A 13,480-nucleotide genomic window follows, 5' to 3' on the forward strand; every position below is an offset into this window, starting at 1 on the left:
TTATTCTTCTCCGAGCCTCTAGAGAAGGTCGGAACCCACCTTCCCCGGGGGTTAAACCTCGTGGTGGCAGTGGCTCCTGTCCGACTGGTCAGCGCTGGTACATACGTAGACTTATATAGAAGTGAACCCAGGGAGGGTCTGTTGAATGGGGCCACTACATTTCAGAGGAGGAAGAATGCAGTCCTGTTTGTTTTTGTGCCAACTGGAAAAAAAAAAATTAAGCAAAAGTACAAAGTACTTTTTCATGAACATATGCTACAGTCTTCCCATTTTATGCAGGCCTTCAAAATAGCCCAGCTAGAGAAGATGGTCTAGGGAAGGATTCCATAAGAAAAAGAAAAATAATTAAGTCATTGTTAAGTCACTGTCATCATGGACTTCTCAGTCAACAGAATGGATTTTTATGAACAGTTTAACAACAACAAGAAGGAAATCAGATTTTCAAAGTCCTTCAAAGTCCTTTCATTCATTTAGTCCACGTTGAGGGGGTGGGGGTGGATAGTGGATTGCTAATTAATGGGTCCACCTTTTTAAATGAAGTAGAATAAAAATATCAGAGACATCATGCATAGTAAGAATAAATATGCTCTGTATATCTTTCGTTTCAGTTAAATATGTGTATGTAGGGTCAACCATGTAATACGTATTTTCTTACTATTCCTTGAGGCAAAGGCTTCTGTACTCCTGCTGCCTGAGGTCACCCGTCTAGTCATTTTGAGGGGAACATAAGCTCCTATCCAAAGATCCTGTCCTCCGGCAACAATGCCATGCTGAGCTGTTAAAAAACAAGGAGGATGGTGAGGAGGAAGAGAAAATGACCTTTTTTTGAGCCTTTATTCACTCTTTGAACAAGTGTCTTTAAGCTGCTCCTGTGTCTCGGGGACAGTGCTGCAACCGGAAATTCGGTGGTGAGCGAAATCAACATACGATCCTGGCAAATTAGACTCTACGATCCAGAGGCGGGAGACAGATATCAAACCAATAAACACAGAAGTAGCATATATGTCAAAAGTGCTGTGAAAGATAATAGGACATGGGAGGGGGAAAATGGGTTATGATCTAGATGCAGAAGGCTGCAATTAATAATTAACCTAGTTTAAAATGTCTTAAATGATAAGGAAATTTACGGTTTCCTGCAGCTTGAAGTCCCAAGGTTGAGAGGCTCTTGCTGGTAAATTCAGCACCTCAGGGATGTCAGGGTAGGCCTGGGCTGTTTCCACATTCCCCCGGCCAGCTCTGCACCTGGGTGTGCCCCCACGCCCCGTGGTCCCAGGATGGCTGGAGCAGCCGCAGTTACCACAGATAATCCTGGCAATGCCCGAGAGCAGGGGAAGGTGTCTCTCCTCCAGAGCTCACGGAAGCTCCTCGCTGACCTCCTCTCACCTGTCATTTGTCCAGACTGAGTCTCGTGCCCACACCTAAGTGCTGGGTGTGGAGGGAGGATTACCAAAATTGGCTTAAGCTCTTCAGAATTTGCCCTGGAACTTTCCAGAATCGCATTCTTTGAGGAGTTGATACTCCAGCAAAAAGGAGTAAGTGGCCATGGATGTTGGGTAGGCAACGCAGAGTCTGCTAAAGGGACTCGGGGATGACTCCTCTGAAAAAAATAACATTTCAGTGTAGGATGAGTAAGAGTCAGCAAGGAGGAGAGCCTTCCGGCAGAAGGAACTGCGGGTACGGTTGACTCGCCAAGTGTTGAAAGACACACATGCGATTTCTCATTTACTATGTGGAAGAAGTGAGCCAACCTCGGGAAGCCAGCTCAGGGAGTTAGATAACGGGATCAAGTTCACAGAACTACTAAATTGCAGAGCCTAAATCTTGACTCCTCCTTCTGAGAGAGGAGGAAGCCAGAGTCCCCTGGCCTTCCTGGTCACCCACTGAGCAACACAGCCTCCTCCAGGACGCCCTGCAAGATTTCCCCAGGCCTACTGGTGGTGAGGGACCTGATTTGGGAACAGCCCCTCCCCCATTGGGTCGGCCTTTTGTTCCACTGGGTGGCCTGGTCTCTGCCAAACACTGTCACCAGAGCCTGAGGGTTGTCCCAGTGTCAACCCTCTGAGGGAGCCTGCGGAGATGTGGACGGTACAATGCAGGTCTCACGCTACAAACAGCTCAGGGAAGTATCCAAACAGCCCTGGATTTTACAAACATCTCCCGATTTTTCCTACTTTCTCTTTCTTTTTTCTGTCTCCAAGGGACTTCCCTGGAGACAGCCCCCAGCAGTGCCTCCGTGCCGGACACAGGCTCCCAGGCCCCCGCGCGACTGAGCTCCGGTTCCAGCTCATCCAGCCGGAATCCCATTTTCTTGGGATCCTTGGCCTCACGGGAGGCTCCGTAGCTGTCCTGGCACAGGGACGTCCTGTCGGGCCGCCCGGTCAGAGCAGCCGTGCTCACTGTGTAAGCCGCAGCCGCCCCACGCTCCAGCTGAGCTCTCCGCCGTGAACCCCCAGAAGATCTCCCGAGGATGTGGAGGGTCAAACCCCATCCAGGTTTTCACCATCTCTTTGGCTTTGCCCCCCTCCCTTCTTTGCTCTGTCACTTCTCTACTGGCTTGTTTCTCTTACGGTGCTGACCCCCTGCGCAGCCATTTCTGTTGCTAAGGCTGGAGCCTTAGGTCCCGGGGCCTTCGATCTTGTCAGCTTTGCCAAGCCCTGATCCTGGACCGAACTGCCATTTGCCTTTGGTGCTCTGGCCCTCCGGGCACCAGCATCCCTCCATATGGTAATGGAATGGGGCCGGCGGAGTCCACTGCCCTTTCTCTGTCTCCAACCTCCCTGCAGCCAATAACCCCTCTCTTCACCTCAAAGCCATTTATTTCTTCATGACATCTCACGGATGCTGCAGGACAGTGGCTCTCCCCTCCGGGATCCCACAGCAGCCCACTGCCCCACGTCACATGTACCTGTTAACTCCCGGTCTCTCTTACTGGACGTCAGAGCAGGGGTTTTGCGGGATCGCTTCGTATGTCCTCAGCACATACGTCGCTCAAATCTTTAATACGTAGAAAACAATCAGAACATTCCACTTTCAACCTACTGCCTCGATTTTCAAAATCAATCAATCGATCTATCTTTTTTTTTTTTTTAACTGCTTCCCAAGATGCTAGAGACTTGAGCAGGCACCCCGTCTAGTGTCTCTCCGTCCTCGGCGGAAGCTCGTTACTAACATCACAGTCTTCCCCGCCCGGCTCTGGGAGCACCGTTCTCCGTTCCACTCTCGTGTCTTCAACGGGACAGTGACCTTTCATTTGCCAAATGCCTCCCTGATGATTCCTGATGGAGAGGAGAGTGAAGCCTGTGGGTATGAACCCAGAGCATACTCAGGTGGTCTCCCAGCTCACCAGACAGCGGCCAGAACCTACATGTGTCCCGCACTTGGAACTGACCTCTTACCCATGCTCTTGTCGAAAGTCCTCCCTCCTCCACACCACTTTCACTCATTCTGACTCTGCTTCCCACCTCCCTCTCTCCCCGCGCCCTTTCTCCTCATAACCTCCCTCATTACTTAGGGGTATGCTGTCAGCACCCCCACAAGACTGTACTTTATCTCAGTCCTTCTTATGCTGTTTGTGACTCTCTACTTTGTATTATCGTTATCTCTAGGCAGTCCTCATCACCCCGGAGTCACTGCGAATATCTGGAGGGCATAGTTCATCTGATTCGTCTTTGCTGAATCTCTTAAAGCACCCGCAGTGGGTCCAGACCCTAGGGATAGAGCGAGCTCTGACGTACTACCCAGGAGATTTATACCTGTGTTTCCACCATTCTTTAGAAAAAACTTGAAGGGGCGCCTGGGTGTCTCAGTGGGTTAAAGCCTCTGCCTTAGGCTCAGGTCGTGATCCCAGGGTCCTGGGATCAAGCCCTGCATCAGACTCTCTGCTCAGTGGGGAGCCTGCTTCTTCCTATATCTCTGCCTGCCTCTCTGCCTGTGATCTCTGTCTGTCAAGTGAATAAATAAAATCTTAAAAAAAAAAAGAAAGAATTTGAAATATGTTCTTGGTTTTCCTTCTGAAATAAAAGCTATTGTTTGGAAAATGACACAATTAATTAACAAATTCATAATCTGCCTCATTAACAATCAGATAATAGAAAGTTTTACTCTAAAAAACTAACACGTAAATACATTTCATTTTGCTTTTCTCTGCACATATTGAATTTCAGTCCATAGTGAGTTGATTTTCCTAAATAGTGATTTTTTTTCTAGTTATGGGGGCTCATTAAATAATACAGCCAATGTATATCAACTATGCACTAAACTCTCAGTGTTTGGAATCCCGCCGTCCTGTGCTATTTCAAAGTCAATCTAGACCATCCGTCCATGCTTTGACCTTGAAGCTCCCTAGTCCCCATATCCAACATCCTTCTCAGCTTCACACTCCCACAGTCACATCTGGACTCTCCTCTAAAATCTCTGGCTCAGATGATATATGTGCTCCCCAGATCTGCTCAGCCCTGCCTGCCCCCAAGGCATCAGCCCTCCGCCTTGCTTCTCAGACACGATGGTCATCACAGTGCCTCATGCTGCTGCCGTAGTAGCAAAGCTGAGGCTAGCACTGCCCTGACCTCGGCCTCCTCGACAGTGAGGAACACAGCAGCATGGCTTGCTGTCCACCATCGAGGCAGCCTAAGCTATTCTAGCACGGGTCTGACCTGTCTGGATCCACAGAACCTCCAGCTTCCCTAGCTTCTACCTGGAGGGGGCCCAAGACATAGCCTGGAAATATAGTAGAGTTAATTCCCTATGGAGTCAACTTTGACCGTTGAGAGAAAGGAGCCAAGAAGAAGCCGGCAAATAATTGCTCATCCTTCCTGCCCACCCAGGAGGCGGTTCTGCACTTCTGGCTGCTCTGTGTGACTCAGCAACCAGCTTTGTTTTCTGGAGAACCTGTGGACAGACTCGTAATGTACCACCTTGAGTCTGTTTTTTCTCCTTCTCTCCCTCATTTCCCTTCTTCCATTACTCCTGCTTCCTTAGGATAGCACCCCTAATTGAGAATTAGCATGTGAGCTTTGCCTCAGGCTCTGTTGTCTTTTTCTTTTTTTTTTTTTTTAATTTAAATTCCATTAGCCAACTTATAGTACATCATTTGTTTCAAATGCAGTGTTTGGGCTAAGACGAGATGGTCCTGTCTATGACCACAGCCTCTGTCCTCCAAATTCGTTTGCCCAATTACTTCTCTTCATTTTTGTCTTTAAAGTGACCTCTAATTCCTTGACCATTTCCTTTCTCTCTCTCTCTTTACCCAACTTCTTACTCTGTTTAGTATGCAGCGCTATATACTGAATATGTGCTAAATATTACTATAGTATTTCAAACTATACATAAAGTTCTAGTAATTATAACAGTATTAACATAAAACAGATACATAGATCAATGAAACGAATAGAGAGCACAGAAATAAGCCCATGCTTATAGGATCAGTTCATTTACAACAGAGAAGCCAAGAATGTACAATGGGGAAAGGATAATCTCTTCAGTAAATGATGCTGGGGAAAACGGGATGACAACATACGAAAGAACGAAACTCAAACACTATTTTATACCACACACAAAAATTAACTCAAAATGAACAAAAGGCATAAAACTCCTAGAAGAAAACATAGGCAAAAAGGTCTTTGATATAGGTCTTGGCAATGGTTTTTGAATCAGACACCAAAAACAAAAGTCACAAAAGCAAAAGTAAATAAGTGGAACTAGATCTTATTAAAAACCTTCTGCACAACGAAGGAAAACCATCAATAAAATGAAAAAGCCACTTACCTAATGGGAGGAAATGTTTGCAAATCATATATATGATAAGGGGCTAATATTCAAAATATATAAAGAACTCATACAAGTCAAAAGCAAAAAAAAAAAAAAATCACATTACAAAACAGTCAGCTTACATGGGGTCCCATAGGCAATAATGAAGAGTTGGGTTTATGTCCGTATATACACATTTATGTTTATATTTAAGTTTCTCCCACCTTAAGCAAGGGCTTCTTCCATTATATCTTATACAGAAACTTCTCAAATTTCCCAACATCTACGCATCCTGTCTTTATTTCCTCTGTCATTTCTTTGATTTTCAGTGTATCAGCTTCTTAGTGCTGCTATAACAAATTACCACAAACTGAGGGGTTAAAGGAACTAACAATATGTACTTATTTTCTTAGCATTTTGAGATCAGAACTCTAAGACCAGCCTCGCCGAACTAAAAGCAAAGTGTCCTCAGAGATGTGTTCCTTCTGGAGGCTCTACGGGGGAAATCTATTGCCTTGTCATTTCCGGCTTCATGAAGTTGTCCACAGTTCTTGGCTCATGGTCCCCCTCCGACTTCAAACCTAACAGCTTAGTATCTTCAAAACTCTTTGACTCTGACTGTCTTGCTTCCCTCTCTTGCTTGTTAGGACTCTTGTGACTACACTTGGCTCACCCAGATGTGGTGGATATCTTGTCTCCTCAGAACCCTTACCTTCATCCATCTGCACAGTCCTTTTGCCATTTAGGTAACAACGTCACAGGTCCTGGAATTTAGGACATGGCCATTTGGGGAGGCTGTTGTTCTGTCTACCACACTCAGTAATCTGGTTTCCCACCACTCTACCAAAACCACTTTCCCCGAGGTCACCAACGACCTCCATTTTTCTGGTTTCCTTAGAATCTGTCTGGTTGAGTTGACCTCTCCAGCTGTACCACATGCAGCCTCTTCACGTCTTCCCAAGGCAGCAGCCTCCATGAGCACATGTGCCCCAGAGCTTCTCTGTGTCTCCACTAGCTGCTCCTTCTCAAGCTCCTTTGCTGCTGGGTCTGCCTCTAACCATGAGTGGCCAAAGTCCTTGCTGCGTAAGGCACGGTTGTTCTTCCTTCCTGAGACTGATGGTCCTCTGGAAAGTAGTGCCCCTTTTGGTCCCACAGTAAAGAAGGCGGCGCTTAGAGACGTCCTTGTTTCAACAGCCATCTGCGTGATGGTGGCTCCCAACCTGACATTTCCAAGTCAGGCTTCTCTTCTGGAATTCCAGAACAGATTGCTCATCTGCCTTTTTAGTATCTCCACTCGGGGACCAAGATGCAAGCCAATCAATAACAACATGGCCAAAAATAAAGGAACATCTTTTTCCCCAAGAACAAACTGTTCCTTCAGTGTCACTCGTGTGCATAAGCCATTTTCCAGTTAGATTTCTGGTTGGAATTCGAGGAGTCATCCTTATCTCCTTCTCTCCCTCACTGTCCATAAAAACTTCCTCCCAAAGTCCTGCCAGTTCTGTCACACACGTATCTCTGATATCCGTGAGACTCCCTCCGTCACCACCACCAGCCTCATCTCTTACCTGAGCTGCTCTGAGTCCCTTCGCTCAGTTCCTTTGGCTTCCGTCCAGTCCCAATGTGTTCTCCACACTGCTGTCTGAGTGATCTTGTCAGAACAGAAAGCTGACTCTGTCGCTTCTCTGCTCAAAGGCCATTAATCTAACAGGCATATAGCCACAGTGCTTTGTTATCAAGGACCTATGAAATTACATGAGACCTGGAAAAAAAATATTGCCTCCATGCTACAAAAGAAAAAGTCAAAAATGTTTAACTGAATATCTATAAAGCATGATATTCCAACTAGCAACTCAAGTGTACATGTGTATTTCATGTATATGTATATATATATATATGTATATATATATATACACACTCATTTTTAAATCAGAAAACAAAAGGAATAATTTCATCATATAAAAACTCAATTTTTGAATTATAAAAAATATTGATTCTTTAAAAAAATTACATCTGCATGTTGAATGGGATGCCAATATATTTGAATGTTCTTACTGTGTTGTGGGAGTGAAGCCTCTGAAAGTCAGAGTGTGTAGGGCCTATAAAAATACTTAAACAGTTTGGCCTCCAAGACCTTCTTGCTGCTTTTACAATAAAGTCCCAAATCTTTAATGGGGCTTTCTAGCAGGTCAGGGCTACATTTTATAGCTTGCCCTGGGATGTATCCATGTTGGAAGAATACACTGGCTTCCTAGGAGGCCCCAGACCAGTACTTTTCAAATTGCAGTGTGCGCCTGGGCACCTGGGAAGCTTGTTACAATGCAGGTTCTGATTCAGCAGGCCTGGGAAGGGACTGAGATGCTGCAGTTTGTCACAAACTCCCAGGTGCTGGTGCTGCTGCTGGTCCACAGATTTGGTGGCAAGATCCCAGAGGGCAGCTCTGCCTCTTGCCACTGGCTCTCGAGTACTGCTAAGAGCTCCATGGGTCTAAGTTGACTTAGAGGTTCAAGGGCTAGGAGGTACTTGTAGTCTGATGGGAAATCTTTATGAGAGAAGAAGATGATTTTGAGGATTAGAAGATGAGAGACTTAATATATGCAGTATCAAGACTGAGTACACGGGGTAGGAGAGCAGGAGAGGCAAATGAATCTGCTTCCCTTTATATGTGCTCACACTCGGGGCGTGTGCTCACACAGCCTCCGACTGCCCCCAGGCCTCTTTCCCTGATGTCAGAATCGGGCTGAGACTCTCCCTGTAACAGCTTTCATTGGGCACGTTTGTAACCATGGGCTCATGTGCCTGTTTTAGGATTAAACTATGAACTCCTAGGTGGCCAAGATGAGCTCTTCTTCTCCATTCAGGGGCTAACAGTGAAGAAGAGAGTGATGTTAATACCTATTCAGGTGTAACTTCCAGCCAGAAGGCAACGTTGTTCTGCAATGCCAGGAAATAATTCCACCCCACAGGACCACCTGTGTACAGTAACCAGAGTTGGCTTAGCTGCTTTGGCACTCAGATGCCGTACACCCAACAAATGGAACTAGCACATAGCAACAGCTCTATAAATGGCAGCCCTAGCTATAAGATTTAAAAGAACACCCGTGCCTATGTAGCAACAGCTGGGGTAACACAAGCTGTTTGCTAATGGTGGCTGGTGTTTGCTTATTGGTTGGTTTTGCCTGTTGTTTATAGTGTTGTTGTGTGATAATTTGTATTATGAGCAGGGACAACTTTGCCTCCAAAGTAGTGAAAGATAAATGAAAATAACTTGAGTGCTATTTTTTTTTCACTTGATGCTTTGCAAATGCTATGCCGCGTAGATGTGAGCTATTATGTGTCTATCCTGGCATTTAAACAGCAGAAACCTGGCTTGACCTATGGTACGTTTGTCCATCGTGTAAGCATTCGAGGGAAACCAAATCTATTAGGACCTCTCTGGAGACGTGAGCTTGTCTATAACGGATTTTTCCTCCCAGAAAGTCCTCCAGATACGGAAGGTTTCATTTAATCAGTCAGTGATGATATTTCCCGGAAACAAGAGTAGTTGAAAATCCAGTTTCGTTTCAGTACTTCAATGGGGCTAAACTGTTTTTCAGGCCTTGCTCAGTCTGCATAAACAGTGTACCACTGAGTGGGCCCATTTAACGCCACAATGCCCGCAGAGACATCTGCTCAAAGACACCGATAATAATAAACCAAATCTGGGCCTGTAGCGAGCCAGAATGTCACAGGAAGAAGCCAACCAAACAGAACTACATGTTCTTCCGTCTTAGTGCATGGTTGGACGTCCCTCTTTGTTTCTCTATCGTGATCTTTTCAGTGGGGATAACCATTCATTAACCTAAAGTACATGTCCTCCCTTTTCTCTGACTGCTCTGTTACCGACTTTGCAGTTTACATGTCCAGCTTCCCTTGGAAGATCTAATTGGGCAAAGGCTGCTACTTTAATCGTCCGGGTGGTCCATTTAAAACAGGTACCTATGTTAACAAAGTATAATAAAAATTTTATGCAAAATTTTATGTTTGTTCTGATCTCGAGTCAGTTCATGTTACAGAAGCCAAGGTTCAAGGATTATTCATTAGAGATGGCCACAAAATATGCAAAATTTTGTAGGCTGGGTATTTACAAACATTCACAGAGTGTAGCTAATACAGAGTGGGTGATCGATAAATATTTCTTGAATAGATGTACAAATGTTGCTGGCTACTTCGCCATAAGAAGAGAGGTGAACATCACACTGTTTTTGAAAATTTAATTAAAGTGAAAATGTATGAGGACCAATTTTTTATTGATAAAAATATAAAATTTAATAAAAATATATTAGAGGTTCTGCAACAGTAATTGAGTTATTGTATTTTTCCCCGTCAGTGAATGACTTCTGTATTGAGAGAACATTTCAGTAACTACATAATTAACACACTCTCCAGTAGCTGATTGTAATTAGTTTTCCTTAACAGATTTTATGTAGGAGTTGAGGCTTCACAGTGTTGGGAGAAGAATGTTTTGAGAGCTTTGCGGTAGGAAGAATGGACACCAGAGTTTGGGCTCAGGCCAGAAATATCCAGTTCCAATTGCAGATTCCCAGAGAAGCAGATTAGAGTTGGCCTGCTGGAGGGTGTGTGTTCACAGGAATAAGGTAAGGAGGAGGGGGGGTCCTAGACCATGTAAGTGACACACTTCCTGCCTCTGCACCCAACTTACACACCAACTGAGAGGGCTGTGGGTTTTTAAACTGCTTGTTAGCCCATGTTTGGCTAATTTAGTGGTTCTCACCTTTTTTTTTTTTTGTCTCAGAAGACTTTTACAGTCTTAAAATTCTTGAGGACCCCAACGTACTTTTGCTCATGTGGGTTATATCTATCAGTATCATATTCAAAATTAAAACTGAGAAATTTCATAAGTATTTATTTATTTGAAAATAACTATTATAAAACCATTAGATTTTAACACAAAAGATATCATCTTTATGAAAAATAACTCTTTCCCCCAAAATGTAGAAGAGAAGCATTATTTTATGTTTTCACTAATCTTTTTAATGTTTGGCTTCATTGAAGGTAGCTGGATTTGCATATAGACCTTTGCATTCTATCTGCTATTGTGTTACGTATCACATAATGTCGGGGGAAGTCCACTGAATGAGAACAAAAAGGCAAATAAGGTTTCAGTATTGTCATAATAACTGTTTCCATCTGTGATTCCCTGAAGAGATCTTGGGGACCCCCACGTGTCCCTGAATCACACGTTGAGAACCATTACTTTCATTTATGAGCCCCATACTACTTTATATGTCATTGGTGATCCCATCTACCACAGTGGTTGTCTTTGACAGTTAGCTCAGTGGCCGGCCTAATTGGCTACTGCAACCATAGGCTTCCAACGATGGTGGCAGAAAAAAAAGGGAAAAAAAAAAAGAGGATTGCAAATTATTCAGCTCTAGTGTGCTTTCTCAACTTCCAAGGTAAGTAAGTACGTGAATGAATATACAAATGAATGAAAAAAGTTTAACTACTCCTCAATTTTAATATTTTCATTTACTTGATCCTGAAATTAGATTATAGTCCCTACCATGAAGCTTGATTAGCTACGTTCAATCTGAGGTTAACAGAGATTAGATAAAATTTTGGTTTTTGATCCCTTATCACTCTCCCAAACCTTATAAAATACAGAGGGGAAACTGCCACACGCGGGGCTTCTGGTCAGCTACTATCCACTCCAGTATTTATCCACCGACCACGTGTCCCTTCAACCAACAGACTCTTATTCAGCTTGGGGACTCAAAATTTCAAAAGGGAAGGTCTCTGTCTTCTCCAAATTCACAGCCGAATAGGATATGCTGTAATTCTATAGTCCGTGCGTTCACTCAGCACCAACCCGTTCAATGACTATGTACAGGCACCTGCCGTGTGCCACCACTGGAGCAGGTGGAAAGAGGAACAGTTTTCTTGCCTTTTGCAATTCAACCAACCGGGGCCACAAACCCGAGTAAGTAGTTAAAATATGCTGAGTCCCAGTGAAAGCAGGTGCAAAACTCCAAGGGAACCTGGAGAGGAAAACATGGGTCTTCGGCGAGGGAAGTGAGGGGAGGTTTCGAGCGTGGGAAGAGCCCAAAGTCAGATCGCATTCTGTCTTCTGAAAGGGCCAGTTTCTAATACCATTCCTACCCCTCTCTGACCTTTGAAGCCTAGATCACTGGGCCGAGAATACACGTGTGATCCCGTCCGTGCAGCGCCCGGGACAGCGCCGGGCCTGTGGGCATCAGAGAAGCGAAGGCATCGTCCGGAGGAAGTGAACCGGGCACATCTGAGGTGAGGAAACCCAACGTTTCCAGGAGACATGGAAGAGCGCGTGTTATCCGAGAAATGAATGACGTTAAGCCAGATTGATAAAGTTGGAAGAGGAAAATACCACAAGATCCTTACTGAGGTTAAAAGTGGAATTTTACTGCTTTTCTCAAATATCACTCCTGGCAACACCGGCAGAGAGAAAAAGTAAGATGTAAAGACGTTGACAAAGTACATCTCAATGCTGAAAAAAGACAAAGAGGAGCCCTTTTCCGAGAACAGGCCTCAGAAACTTTTCACAGTTGTTATCAACAAGTGAGTCTGCGTGGAAACGGGCGTCCCAGGTTGCTGGGCGCCAAGGCGTGCTTCAGAGGTGCCTGACCCACTGCCACTCCTCCCCTTGGATGAAGATGTGGCTTTGTCTGTTTGAATGGAATTAAGATCAAGAACCTGAAAAGTACATTTGTAAACATTCTCTTGAACAGAAGGCCCTGGATGGTAAATTCTTCAGGGAGGACTCGCAAGTGTGGTCATCACAGGGCAGTGGTGGCCCCTTCTCCAGATCTGCGGTGCCTCTGCCTCGCAGGCGCACTCTCAGAGCAGCTGCACCCGCCAGAAATGCGGGGGGCTTCGGGAAGCCAGGCTCCGTGGCCACTCAGTCTCACAAAGTATGGGATCTATTGGAGCTTCGAGGGCTGCCATGACAAACTCCCACAAATCCAGTGCTTGAAACAGCAGAAATAGGGTGTCTCATCCTCCCGGAGGCTAGAGGTCTAGAGTCAGAATGTCAGCGGTTCCGTGCTCCCTCTGAAACCTGAAAGGAAGAATCCTTCTTTGCCCCTGCTGGGGGTAGCCATCGATCCTTGGTATTCCTTGTCTCATAGCTACAGCTCTTCGATCTCTGCCCCCATTACCACATGTCCTTCTTCCTGTGCCACAGGAACGTCCCTCTTCATAAGGACGCCAGTCGCTGGAGTAGAGCCCACGCTAACGACCTCATCTTGACTTAATCCCATCTGCAAAGACCAATTTGCAAATAAGGTCATACCCATAGGTCCCAGGGGTTAGGACTTTAACATATTTTTGGGTGAAACACAATTCAACTCCTAGCAGTATCCTTAGCTTTTTAATTTTGGAACCGAGTCTCAAGATGGGTGTGTGCTGGCAGTGGTGGGGTAGAATCTCTCTTCCCACCTGTCCAAAACCTACCTGAAATTACACAAGGTCATACAACCAAGATATCAGAGTGGTTTTGAATCACAATTTAGGTATCATTTGTGAAGGGAGAAGTGACTTGCTGTCTGGAGAATAAGTGTGAGCCAAATTGTGAGTCATGGAGGTATTTGTACATGACTACTTAAGCAATGAGGTGTTATTGCTTAAATGAGAGGTTTCCAACTCAAAAAGCAGTAAGACTCAGCCTGTGTTACAGAAAAGTTGATCTGTGAATAGT

The sequence above is a fragment of the Lutra lutra genome, chromosome 2 (assembly GCF_902655055.1).
Source record: "Lutra lutra chromosome 2, mLutLut1.2, whole genome shotgun sequence".
In the NCBI taxonomy this organism is placed as follows: domain Eukaryota; kingdom Metazoa; phylum Chordata; class Mammalia; order Carnivora; family Mustelidae; genus Lutra; species Lutra lutra.